Genomic DNA, 13,490 nt, shown 5'->3' with positions numbered 1-13,490 from the left:
CAGTGCTGGCACTGCATTCATGCCATTGGTTCACCACCATTGCCCTAGCTATGGTCACACAACAATTTATGGCATGTATTTTGGTGGAGTGTAACACTTATATTACATGCCAAAGATTTACCTGATGGCATTTTGTGATGTCTACATATAGCATCCTATTTGTAGACAGTTTGTGTGTAAAAACACACAAACTGTAAAAAAGCTGATCTTGGCCAATGGAATAGCTGCAGAATATGATTATAAATAAAGATTTGTTGTTATTATCTATAATGTTAGAAAAAATACTTTTCTTTAAATTATTATATACTCATATCTTTATGTTAGTACACAATAACTGTTTAGATTTTATCACATTGGGGCACATTTACTAATGGTCCGAACAGCGCATTTTCCTCGGGTTTCCTGACTTTTTAAATATTGGACTGAGAGTTGCATTGTTTTTTCTTATACATGATCCAGTGACACATGGGTTTTCTAGTATAACTGGAAAACCCTTTAGGGTGCATTGACACGTGGCAGTAATACATGAGTTTTCAAACACATCACAACAGCTGAGAAGAAGAGATTTGCCTGATTACATAGCTGGTAATGTTGTGTTTACAAAACACGTGTGTGAACACAATGTTAACACATATGGAAAAACACATGTTAACACATGCACTTTGTAAACTTGATGTTAACACCTATATAATCAGGCAACTCTCCTTAACTGTTGTGATGCATTTGAAAAAGCATGTGTTACTACCACGTGTGAATGCATCCTTATTTATTTTTTAATGTGGACAAATTAACTATTTGGTTATCAAGTTACAGCAACATAGCACTTAGTGCCACATACAGTGGCAAAATACTGAAAATGCCTGTCATTTATTATGGCAGATTCTTAGTTATTGGAATGACTGCACTCAGAGCCAATTCTAGCATATTTGCTGCCTGAGGCGAATATTAAAATGCTGCCCCCCTCCCCCTCCTGTTCCATTGCCGGCTCCCTGTTCAGTAAATGCTGAAAACTTTACTAACAATTAACATTTCCACAGACAGCTCACTGACACCATGTGACTGACTACAGGTTCTGAGAGACATTAGTGGGAACTAGTACCTTATAGATGACAAGCTTTTCCATCAGGAGTACTTTATTCCGGGTTCTCCAAACCATGACGTATCAATGCTGAATTCACGGGCAGATATCTTCAGCTCCGTGCAGCACATCTCTACCCGGTGTCCTAAAAATACCACAGTCACTTACAGTATAAAGTCACCTGGATAACAACACTGTGCTCCTAAATAATATATACCCCTTACAACACAACTGACAGCACTTATAAAACATCCCTTAATTATATATACGGTATATTCTACTGGAATTATAGCATGCACAGCACACCAATCAATGATATATACAACACCCCTAATTTATTAATACAGACCCCCCCAAAAAGTAATCTATTGTATCCTATAACTAATATACACTCAACGGCCACTTTATTAGGTACACCATGCTAGTAACGGGTTGGACCCCCTTTTGCCTTCAGAACTGCCTCAATTCTTCGTGGCATAGATTCAACAAGGTGCTGGAAGCATTCCTCAGAGATTTTGATCCATATTGACATGATGGCATCACACAGTTGCCGCAGATTTGTCGGCTGAACATCCATGATGCGTATCTCCCGTTCCACCACATCCCAAAGATGCTCTATTGGATTGAGATCTGGTGACACTGGAGGCCATTTGAGTACAGTGACCTCATTGTCATGTTCAAGAAACCAGTCTGAGATGATTCCAGCTTTATGACATGGCGCATTATCCTGCTGAAAGTAGCCATCAGATGTTGGGTACATTGTGGTCATAAAGGGATGGACATGGTCAGCAACAATACTCAGGTAGGCTGTGGCGTTGCAACGATGCTCAATTGGTACCAAGGGGCCCAAAGAGTGCCAAGAAAATATTCCCCACACCATGACACCACCACCACCAGCCTAAACCGTTGATACAAGGCAGGATGGATCCATGCTTTCATGTTGTTGACGCCAAATTCTGACCCTACCATCCGAATGTCGCAGCAGAAATCGAGACTCATCAGACCAGGCAACGTTTTTCCAATCTTCTACTGTCCAATTTCAATGAGCTTGTGCAAATTGTAGCCTCAGTTTCCTGTTCTTAGCTGAAAGGAGTGGCACCCGGTGTGGTCTTCTGCTGCTGTAGCCCATCTGCCTCAAAGTTCGACTTACTGTGCGTTCAGAGATGCTCTTATGCCTACCTTGGTTGTAACGGGTGGCGATTTGAGTCACTGTTGCCTTTCTATCAGCTCGAACCAGTCTGCCCATTCTCCTCTGACCTCTGGCATCAACAAGGCATTTCCGCCCACAGAACTGCCGCTCACTGGATGTTTTTTCTTTTTCGGACCATTCTCTGTAAACCCTAGAGATGGTTGTGCGTAAATATCCCAGTAGATCAGCAGTTTCTGAAATACTCAGAACAGCCCTTCTGGCACCAACAACCATGCCACGTTAAAAGGCACTCAAATCACCTTTCTTCCCCATACTGATGCTCGGTTTGAACTGCAGGAAATTGTAGTGACTGTCAGGCTTAGAGGTTGTGGATCCTCTGAACCACTGCGGACGATGGCACAAGCCACTACCTGGGACCGGAGTCTAAGTGGCACCCGGTTTTCACCAGAGCCCGCCGCAAAGCGGGTTGGACTTGCTGCGGCGTGGTACCACCAGGTCGTTCCACAGGCGTGACTTGTCCGCAGTGGCAGCCAAGGTCGAGGTACAGAATCGGCAGGCAATCTCGTAGTCGGGGTCAGGCAGGAGGTCTGGACGGGCAGCACAGGTTCGTAGTCAGAGTCGTAGCAACAGGTCAGGACAGGCGGCAAAGGAGCGTAGTCAGAAACGGAACCGGGGTCACAACAGGAAATCTCAAGAACAGCACAAGGCATCAAATACAGCTTTCTCTAGGGCGCAAGGCACAAAGATCCGGCAAGGGTAACAGGAAGAGGCAGGGTTAAATAGTTTAAGGGGGAAAGACCAGCGCCAATTAGTGGCGCGCTGGCCCTTTAAATTTGCAGAACTTTCCGCGCGCACCCCCTAGCAGTCGGGGACGCGCGCGCACAGCCGAAGGGGACGGAGCAGCCGCGGACGGAGCCGATGCCGGTGGGACAGGAGCCGGAACCCGTGAGTAGCGCTTGCGGCGCGCTTGCGGGGGACCGAAGGCACGGGTGAGCCCGCGACCCGCGCCGGGGATCGCGGGACCACCCGTGACAGTACCCCCCCCCTTCGGCCTCCCCCTTTTCCTGGGCTGGAGGAATTTCTGCAGGAGGTCCTGGTTCAGGATATTGTCCTCGGGCTCCCAGGATCTCTCCTCCGGCCCGAACCCCTTCCAGTCAACCAAGAAGAACCGCTTACCCCTTACGGTCTTGGCATCAAGGATCTCCTTTACCTCATAGATGTCAGAGGAGTCGGCCACAGGAGCAGGAGGAGACAGCTGTCGGGAAAAGCGGTTCAAGATGACAGGCTTGAGCAGGGAGACATGGAAGGAGTTCGGGATGCGCATGGTGGGAGGAAGGCGCAGCTTATAGGAGACTGGATTGATGCGATGCATCACCTCGAAGGGACCCAGGAAACGAGGACCGAGCTTGTAGCCAGGAATTTTAAGCCGGACGTATTTGGAGGACAGCCAAACCTTGTCACCAGGAGAGAAGAAGGGGGAAGGCCTGCGTCTTTTATCGGCTTGAAATTTTGTTTGAGTAGAAGCCTGTAATAAGGAAAGGCGGGTCTGTTCCCAGATGGTTTTTAAGTCCTGTACCAACTCCTCAACAGCAGGAACATCAGAAGCCACGGGTAGAGGCAGAGGCGGGCGAGGATGGAGTCCATAGTTGACAAAAAATGGAGCGGAGCCCGCTGATGCAGAGTCCAAGGAGTTATAGGAGAACTCCGCCCAAGGCAACAGTTGGGACCAATCGTCCTGATGGGCAGAAACAAAGTGGCGTAGATAGCAGCCCAAAGTCTGGTTAACTCTCTCCACCTGCCCGTTCGACTGGGGATGATAGGCGGAAGAGAAGTCCAACTTCACCTGTAGTTGGCTACAGAGAGAACGCCAAAATTTCGAGACAAACTGTACTCCACGGTCAGAGACTATGTGTCGTGGAAGTCCATGGAGTCGGAAGATGTGGTGAAAGAACTGGTCGGCAAGACATGGAGCAGCTGGCAAACCTGGCAGAGGAATAAAATGGGCCATCTTAGAGAACCGGTCAGTCACCACCCAGATGACGGTATTGCCTGAAGAAGGCGGTAGATCCGTGATGAAATCCATAGCAATATGAGTCCATGGACAGCTGGGTATCGGCAACGGCAGAAGAAGACCAGCAGGCTTAAGACGTGAAGGCTTATTCCGGGCACAGGAAGTACAGGCACCCACAAAATCCCGGACATCCTGGCCAGGTCTGGCTACCAGTAGAATCGGGTAATGAGGGCGATAGAACACTGCACCCCAGGGTGCCCAGCCACACGAGAGCAATGTCCCCAAGACAGAATTCTCCTCCGCAGCGCAGGTCGTACGTATGTCTTGCCAGGAGGTAATAGACGAAGATCCACTGGCGCGCCCAGTACAAGCCGGTCAGGAGAGATGACATGACGAGGAACTGGTTCTTCCCCAATGACATCCGAGGCACGAGAAAGGGCGTCAGCCTTGATGTTCTTCTCGGCCGGACGGAAATGAATGAGAAAATCGAACCGGGCGAAGGAGAGTGACCAGCGAGCTTGGCGTGGGTTGAGTCGCTGAGCAGTCTGGAGATAGAGGAGGTTTTTGTGGTCTTTATAGATGCTGACCGGAAACCGAGCTCCCTCCAGGAAATAACGCCACTCTTCCAGGGCAAGCTTGATCGCCAATAATTTTTGATCTCCTATACCGTAATTCCTCTCTGCGGAGGAAAAAGACTTGGAGAAGAATCCACAGGTGACTGTGCGGCCTTTGGGACCCTTCTGCGTGAGGACTGCTCCGGCCCCTACCGAGGAGGCATCCACTTCCAGATGAAAAGGCTTTTCAATGTCGGGACGCACCAGGACTGGAGCCGAGGCAAACAAAGATTTTAAGTTCTTAAAGGCCTCCTCAGCTGCCGAAGGCCAGAGTCGGGGATTGGCACCCTTCTTGGTAAGCGCCACAATTGGAGATACCAGAGAGGAGAATTGTGGGATGAACTGGCGGTTATAATTCGCAAAGCCCAGAAATCGCTGTATAGCGCGCAGTCCCACTGGGCGAGGCCACTGAAGAACCGCCGACAGCTTGGCAGGATCCATACGGAGACCTTTGTCCGAGATGACATAGCCGAGAAATGGAATACTCTGCTGATGGAACAGACACTTCTCGAGCTTGGCATAGAGACGATTGGTCCTCAATCGACTGATTACTTGCCGTACTTGGACTTGGTGGGTTTCAAGGTCCGGAGAAAACACGAGGATATCGTCCAGATAGACCACCACACAGACATAAAGCAAGTCTCTAAAGATGTCATTCACGAACTCCTGAAAGACGGCTGGTGCATTACAGAGTCCGAACGGCATCACCAGGTACTCAAAGTGTCCATCACGGGTATTAAAAGCGGTCTTCCATTCATCCCCTTGGCGGATACGAATGAGGTTGTAAGCCCTACGAAGATCCAATTTGGAGAAGTTCTTGGCTCCACGAAGGCGGTCAAACAACTCAGTGACCAATGGCAACGGATAACGGTTCTTAACCGTGATTTTGCTAAGACCGCGATAGTCTATGCATGGTCGAAGTGACCCGTCCTTTTTGGTCACAAAGAAAAAACCTGCACCAGCCGGAGAGGAAGACTTACGTATAAATCCCCTCTGCAAATTTTCTTGGATATAGTCCGACATGGCTGTGGTTTCTGGTACTGAGAGTGGATACACACGACCCCGTGGGGGAGAAGTGCCCGGCAACAGATCCACAGGACAGTCGTAGGGACTCAGCTTGCTTCTTTGAGAAGACATCACGAAAGTCCTTATAACATGCAGGAAGACCCTCCAGGGCCTTAAGGGTCACAGAAGAAGCCAGAACAGGCACAGGACGAGGCAAATCCACACAGCGAGATTGGCAGTCGGGTCCCCACCGAAGGATCTCCCCCGTCTTCCAGTCAAGCACGGGTGCGTGGAACTGCAACCATGGTAGACCCAACAGGATGGAGGATGTGGAACGTGGAAGCACATAAAAGGACAGTCTCTCCTTGTGCAGCACACCGACTTGCACGGACAGCGGCTTGGTGCGGTAGTGGACCGGGTCAGAAAGGATTTGTCCACTGACGGAGGAGATGACCAACGGCCTTTCAAGACAGACCACAGGAAGGTGATGCCGGGAGACCAAGGCGTCATCCACGAAGTTCCCCGCGGAACCTGAGTCTAAGAAGGCAGAGACCTGGATCTGGGTGCCGGTGCCCACGCTGAGAAGCACCGGTATCATCAAACGTGGAGAAGCTTTGCTCACACCTAGGGACGCTTCTCCCAAGAACCCTAGGTGCTGGCATTTCCCGAAGGTTGGGGACGGATAGGACAAGACCCCAGGAAGTGTTCAGGACTGGCACAGTAGAAGCAGAGATTTCCCTGACGCCTTCTGATACGCTCATGGGTAGAGAGTCTGAGCCTGTCCACCTCCATTGGCTCCTCTACAGGTGGTACATCAGGAGGCTGGAGCGGTCTTTGAAAAGCAGGAGTCAGGCGAGGAAATCATCGTGGACGAACTTGGGGTTGCTCTAGGCGTAATTCCTCGGCACGCTCTCTAAATCGCACATCAATCCGGGTGGCTAAGGTGATAAGACCACCCAGGGTAGACGGCAGATCCCGGGCGGCCAGAGCAACTTTAACATGAGAGGCATGTCCCTTCTTCAAGGTTGCGGACAGGGCCGCATCGTTCCAGGAGAGTTCCGTGGCCAAGGTACCGCATATTCTCCCACGGATGAGCCCCCCTGGCGGAGATTCAACAGCGCAGTCTCAGCAGAAGAGACCCGTGCGGGTTCCTCAAAAATGGACCGGAACTCCGCCAGAAATGCAGTGAGATTGTCTGTGACCGGGTCGCCTCTGTCCCAGAGAGGAGTAGCCCAGGCCAGGGCCTTACCAGAGAGAAGGCTGACGATGAATGCCACCTTGGATCGTTCCGTGCTGAATTGAGACGGCATCAACTCAATATGCAGGGAGCACTGGGTTATGAAGCCCCTGCAAGCCTTGGGATCAGCATCATACTTCCCGGGCATAGACAGCCGTAAACTCGGTTCAGCGGCGGGAAGAGAAGCCGGGGTAGCGGGAGCCACTGGAGCGGCCTCAGGAGCCTGTTGTTGCTGCTGGGTGGCCAGCAGCTGCTGCAGCATGGCGGTAACCTGTTCCAGCTGTTGGCGTTGAGCGACAATCTCTCGGGATTGTTGACCCACGATGGCAGCCAGAGTCGGCCGAGTAGGAAGCGGCACCTCAGCGGGATCCATGGCCGGATCTTACTGTCAGGCTTAGAGGTTGTGGATCCTCTGAACCACTGCGGACGGTGGCACAAACCACTACCTGGGACCGGAGTCTAAGTGGCACCCGGTTTTCACCAGAGCCCGCCGCAAAGCGGGTTGGACTTGCTGCGGCGTGGTACCACCAGGTCGTTCCACAGGCGTGACTTGTCCGCAGTGGCAGCCAAGGTCGAGGTACAGAATCGGCAGGCAATCTCGTAGTCGGGGTCAGGCAGGAGGTCTGGACGGGCAGCACAGGTTCGTAGTCAGAGTCGTAGCAACAGGTCAGGACAGGCGGCAAAGGAGCGTAGTCAGAAACGGAACCGGGGTCACGACAGGAAATCTCAAGAACAGCACAAGGCATCAAATACAGCTTTCTCTAGGGCGCAAGGCACAAAGATCCGGCAAGGGTAACAGGAAGAGGCAGGGTTAAATAGTTTAAGGGGGAAAGACCAGCGCCAATTAGTGGCGCGCTGGCCCTTTAAATTTGCAGAACTTGCCGCGCGCACGCCCTAGCTGTCGGGGACGCGCGCGCACAGCCGAAGGGGACGGAGCAGCCGCGGATGGAGCCGATGCCGGCAGGACAGGAGTCGGGACCCGTGAGTAGCACTTGCGGCACGCTGGTGGGGGACCGAAGGCACGGGTGAGCCCGCGACCCGCGACGGGGATCACGGGACCACCCGTGACAGTGACCATGTCTACATGCCTAAATGCACTGAGTTGCCGCCATGTGATTGGCTGATTAGAAATTAAGTGTTAACGAGCAGTTGAACAGGTGTACCTAATAAAGTGGCCGGTGAGTGTATACCACCCTGTTATTATGTTACATATGATTTTATATACAGTGATCCCCTGACCAATATAAATATATTGCATCCCCTAATGAATATAGTTTATTTATTTTGATAAAACCCTGCTCTCATATATTTAAAGGCCTCGTTATTCACCCCCCGATTAAATTATACACAGCTCCCATGTACAGATCCCCTCCAGCTTAGTAATATACTATATCCCATATACAGCTCCCCCAGCTTAGTAATATAGTGTATCCCATATACAGACCCCCAGCTTAGTAATATACTGTATCCCATATACAGACTGCCCCCAGCTTAGTAATATACTGTATCCTATATACAGCCCTCCCAGCTTAGTAATATACTGTATCCCATATACAGCCCCCCCAGCTTAGTAATATACTGTATCCCATATACAGCCCTCCCAGCTTAGTAATATACTGTATCCTATATACAGCCCTCCCAGCTTAGTAATATACTGTATCCCATATACAGCCTCCCAGCTTAGTAATATAGTGTATCCCATATACAGACCCCCAGCTTAGTAATATACTGTATCCCATATACAGACTGCCCCCAGCTTAGTAATATACTGTATCCCATATACAGCCCTCCCAGCTTAGTAATATACTGTATCCTATATACAGCCCTCCCAGCTTAGTAATATACTGTATCCCATATACAGCCCTCCCAGCTTAGTAATATACTGTATCCTATATACAGCCCTCCCAACTTAGTAATATACTGTATCCCATATACAGCCCTCCCAGCTTAGTAATATGCCATATACCATATACAGACCCCCAGCTTAGCAATATACTGTATCCCATATGCAGCCCCCCCAGCTTAGTAATATACCGTATCCCACATACAGCCCCCCCCCCCCCCGCTTAGTAATATAACGTATACCACATACAGCCTCCCCCAGCTTTGTAATAGACCATATCCCACATACAGCCCTACCAGCTGGAATCTGGCCCCATAGAAAAAAGGAAAACATAATCTGGGTCCATGATGCGGCACTGACTGCACTCAAGGTGGGGGGCGGGGGGGATATTTATCAGGCTTTGTATGACAGTTTTCTATTATACAATCCCTGAAATAATTGGAATGTCTATCAAACTGCCACACATTGCGATTAATTTCCCCTTTACGACGCCTCCACATTTGCTATTGCCTCCACCCATTCAGGCCTGAACGGTCCCAGGTAATAGGGCAATTATACGCCAGTCAGAGCCTTGTATGCCAGCACCACCGGCTCCCAGATATATCAGGAGGCCGAAGACCACGTCCACCAATCTGACAGTAGATATCCTTCATTAGTATAGTTTTAGGTTAGTTTCATTCCGCAATATGCTAGGATCTCTTCTGTCAGATGGGCAGTCTGAGGCTAGAGCAGACAGCATGGACCCATCCCTCGGACATTAAAGACTAAAAAAAAAGTGAGATTAATTACTGATAATGGTGGGAGCTTGAGAGAAATATTTTTCTATGCCAGAATCAGTATGGCAGCACCAATCAAAGGATGCAAAGACTTGGAATAGATGGAGGATGTGGAGGATCTTTAACCCCTTAGCGCTCCGCGCCGTAGCTGTACTGCGCAGCTTCCCACTATTGGCGCTCAGCGCAGTACAGCTACTGCGCGAGCGCATACTATTTTAGAATTGTCACCACGTCGCGAGACGTGGTGACATCGGGCTGAAATTTGGGTGACAGAGGCAGGAGGAGTTCCTGTGTCCGTCACCCGACCAATCAAATTGGTCCCGCCCGCCGATCGCCGTGATTGGCCAGTCAAACCTGACTGGCCAATTACAGCGATTTTAGGCTAAAAAACGTGCTTTTAGCACTTTCCTCTTCCTCCAGCGGCACCATTTTGGTTTGGTATCGCTGGAGAGAGGAAAGAGCGTTACTGTGTGCACCAAAATACACTTTTACACTATAAATAGTGTTCTGATCCTTATCTGATCCCTATTGTTCCCTACAAATTCCCATCCCTATCTGTTTTTTCCTGTGTCCTGTGTGTTCCCTGTGTGATCGCCTTGTGTGATCCCACGTGTCTTCCGTTTTTCCCTGTCTGTCCCTTCTGAACCCAAACGCACTTTTCAGTGCGCTGTGTTAGCGTTGTTCTGCACTGGACGCACTTTTCAGTGCGCCGTGTGAATAGCGCTGCACAGAATCTTTAGCAATCTTAGCGGTAGTTAGTTTGTCTTAGGGCAAGCTAGGTGCATTTGTAGCGCCTTTTTGCGCGGTGCACATAGGTTTTTTTTCGGTGCCTGGTAATATTTTTTTCCAGAACGCCGTAGGTGTACCCGTACTTAGCTATTTTTTGTGTGTGCCATCTGTGCGGCTGGTCCGTGTGGCTTGGTGTGCATTATCTTTTTTTTTTGTGTGCTATCTGTGCGGCTTGTCCGTGTAGTTTAGTGCGCATTATTTTTTTTGTGTGCTATCTGTGCGGCTTGTCCGTGTAGTTTAGTGCGCATTATTTTTTTTGTGTGCTATCTGTGCGGCTTGTCCGTGTAGTTTAGTGCGCATTATTTTTTGTGTGCCATCTGTGCGGCTGGTCCGTGTGGCTTGGTGTGCATTATCTTTTTTTTTTGTGTGCTATCTGTGCGGCTTGTCCGTGTAGTTTAGTGCACATTATTTTTTGTGTGTGCCATCTGTGCGGCTTGTCCGTGTAGTTTGGTGTGCATTATCTTTTTTTTTTTGTGTGCTATCTGTGCGGCTTGTCTGTGTAGTTTAGTGCACATTATTTTTTGTGTGTGCCATCTGTGCGGCTTGTCCGTGTAGTTTGGTGTGCATTATATTTTTTTTTTGTGTGCCTGCTAGACGGTTTGTCCGTGTAGTTTGGTGCACATTATCTAATTTTTCTTGTTCTCTATTTTTTTTTGTGTGCAATGTCTCAGAAGACGTACACCGTGTTGGAGGCATATAACATGCTTGCCTCTGACACCGAGTCAGCTAGTGGGGATGATGGTCCCTTTTACCTATCATCATCCTCCTGCTCATCTTCCAGTGACCTGGAAGGACCCCCAAGAAGGCGCCGTAGGGTTCCAGGGACTTCTGCAATTGAAGTGCCTGGGACTTCTGCAGGAGAAGTGCCTGGGACTTCTGCAGGAGAAGTGCCTGGGACTTCTGCAGGAGAAGTGCCTGGGACTTCTGCAGGAGAAGTTTCTGGGACTTCTGCAGGAGAAGCGTCTGGGGCTTCCACTGACCCCACATGGGTAGCCCCAGATAATTATACCCCTCAGGTCCCTGACTTTTTGGGCCATCCTGGCATTAACTTTGACACGACAGGGCTCAGAGCTGTAGACTTTTTTAAGTTTTTTTTTGATGAGGAGCTGCTAAATATTATTATATTTCAGACAAATCTCTACGCTGCACAACATATTGCCCAAAACCCCACGTCCTTTTATGCACAACCCTACAGGTGGACCCCTGTCACTGCAGCAGAGATGTACAAGTATTGGGGCATAATACTCCTTATGGGGATAGTAAAGAAGCCTTCAATCAGGGACTACTGGAGCACAGATATACTGTACCACACCCCCATGTTCCGCATGGCAATGAGCAGGATGCGCTTTGAAGCCATCCATAAGTTTTTGCACTACACTGACAACACACAGTGCCCACCCAGAGGTGACCCCAGTTATGATCGGTTATTTAAGGTCAGGCCCATATTAGATCATTTTAGTGCCAAGTTTGCCCAGGCATATACTCCCGCCAAACATGTGAGCATAGACGAGTCCCTGGTACAATTCAAAGGGAGACTTCAATTCCGCCAGTACCTGCCCAATAAGAGGGCAAGATATGGTGTGAAAATGTATAAGCTGTGCGAAAGTTCATCAGGGTACACATACAAGTTCAGGGTATATGAAGGGAAGGACTCCACTATAGTGCCCCCAGAATGCCCCCCCTTCCTGGGTGTTACAGGGAAGATAGTGTGGGATTTAGTGCACCCACTGCTGGACCAGGGCTACCACCTCTACCTGGACAATTTCTACACCAGCACCACCCTGTTCAAGTGCCTCACTTCCAGAAATACTGCGGCATGCGGCACTGTACGCAGAAATCAGAGAGGTCTCCCTAAGTCGCTGCTTGGGCAAAAACTTAAAAGGCACGAAAGCAGGGCACTATGCAGCGACTCTGTATTGTGTGTTAAGTACAAGGACAAGAGAGAGGTCCTTGTATTAACCACAATACATGAGCACACCACCACCCCTGTCCCAGTACGAGGTGCCAGTACAGAAACCCCCAAGCCAGACTGTATTTTAGATTATAACAAATACATGGGAGGGGTGGACTTGTCTGACCAGGTGCTTCAGCCGTACAATGCCATGCGGAAGTCGAGGGTGTGGTACAAGAAGCTGGCCGTGCACATCATGCAGATGGCATTGTATAATGCTTATGTGCTGCATCGATATGCCGGCCAGAGGGGAACTTTCCTGGAATTTCAAGAGATGGTAATAAAGTACTTTCTTTTTGGAGACCAGGAAGGGGGGAGTGCTAGCACATCTGGAAGTGAGGCCACATCACGTATTGTACCAGGGCAGCACTTTCCAGGAGTAGTTCCCCAAACAGCCAGCAAGGGAAGGTCACAAAAGAGGTGCAGGGTGTGCTCCAAAAATGGCATTCGGAAGGACACCATTCATCACTGTGAGACATGCCCAGAAAAACCAGGGTTATGTATGAAAGATTGCTTCCGAATTTATCATACATCCCTGGATTTTTAGAGTACCCTGTTGTTACCCTGACGCACAGCTTATACATCATGCCGCACCTTCCCTTCTAAGCCCTGCCATGTGCCCAGCCTGTAGATTACTGTCCCGTATGCTTTACCCGGGAAAACATGCATCATAATTTTTAGGGTGTTTGTCTCCCATGGCAGCAGCTGGGCACAAAATGACATAATGGATATTTTTTATTATGCACTATCCATTTTGCACTTTTTCAGGGGTCCACCTGTGGGGTTAAAATGCTAACTATACCCCTAGATTAATTCATGGAGGGGTGTAGTTTCCAAAATAGGGTCAGTTCTTAGGGGTTTCTACTGTACTGGCCCCTATTGGCATCTACAAATCTTTCATGATGCCAAAAAGAAAAAAAAAAGTACAATGTCTGTGCTCCAACAAGTTATTCCCTTTTGAGCCCTGCCGTGTCACCATCCTACAGATTATTGCCTCCTATGGGGTATTGCCCTAACCGGGGTAACCCGCAGAATG

The 13,490-nt window shown here is 49.3% G+C and overlaps 1 protein-coding gene across 1 annotated transcript in view; it reads left to right on the top strand.

Moving 5' to 3' along the window:
• Positions 1 to 13,490, top strand: part of GLT8D2 (glycosyltransferase 8 domain containing 2) — a 28,391-nt gene that overhangs the window by 895 nt on the left and 14,006 nt on the right. The gene's annotated exons all lie outside the window — the stretch shown is intronic.

Source organism: Engystomops pustulosus, chromosome 4, assembly GCF_040894005.1.
Source record: "Engystomops pustulosus chromosome 4, aEngPut4.maternal, whole genome shotgun sequence".
NCBI lineage: Eukaryota > Metazoa > Chordata > Amphibia > Anura > Leptodactylidae > Engystomops > Engystomops pustulosus.
The sequence above is the reverse complement of the archived record's forward strand: the minus strand, read 5'-3'. Positions and strand labels throughout refer to the sequence as shown.